Below are 829 nucleotides of genomic sequence, written 5' to 3'. Positions count from 1 at the left end.
TGTAATCTTTGTTGTAACTACTCAAATGGGTAGCAAAGCAAAAGCAATATGTAAATGAATGAGCATTGCTGTGTTCCAATAAACTTTATGGACTCTGAAACTTGAATTTTTTGTAATTTTCACTTGTAATGAAATAATCTTTCTCTTTTGAGATTTTTCAACTTTTTAAAAATGTAAAAACCAGTGTAAACTTTCAGACTGTTGAAAAGAAAAACAAAACAAAACCAAAAACCATTCAAAAGGTTTGATCTATAGGGAGTAGTTTAGTGACTACCAATTCCAAGATACACACATAAATAACTAGAGTAAATGTTTCATACAAATTCTTATAGATATTACTAGGTTGACCCTTTCAGAATGAAGGAAGACTTTATATTTTCATCTTTATTTATAGAATTCAAAACCACAATTTGTTTATAATGAGTACATTTTAAAGTGAGTATGTATATTTTTAAATTTATATATATTTCATTGCACTTTAGGTTTTCGGGTACATGTGAATAACATGGAAGATTGTTGCATAGGTACACACATGGCAGTGTGGCTTGCTGCCTTCCTCCCCTTCACCTATATCTGGTATTTCTCCCCAAGTTATCCCTCCCCAACTCCCCACCCGCCACTGTCCCTCCCCTAGCTCCCCCCACAGACCCCAGTGTGTGATGCTCCCCTCCCTGTGCCCATGTGTTCTTAGTGTTCAACACCCACCTATGAGTGAGAACATGCGGTGTTTGATTTTCTGTTCTTCTGTCAGTTTGCTGAGAATGATGGTTTCCAGGTTCATCCATGTCCCTACAAAGGACATGAACTCATCGTTTTTTATGACTGCATA

The sequence above is a fragment of the Saimiri boliviensis genome, chromosome 2, assembly GCF_048565385.1.
Source record: "Saimiri boliviensis isolate mSaiBol1 chromosome 2, mSaiBol1.pri, whole genome shotgun sequence".
NCBI lineage: Eukaryota > Metazoa > Chordata > Mammalia > Primates > Cebidae > Saimiri > Saimiri boliviensis.
Note: the sequence above shows the minus strand (reverse complement) of the source record.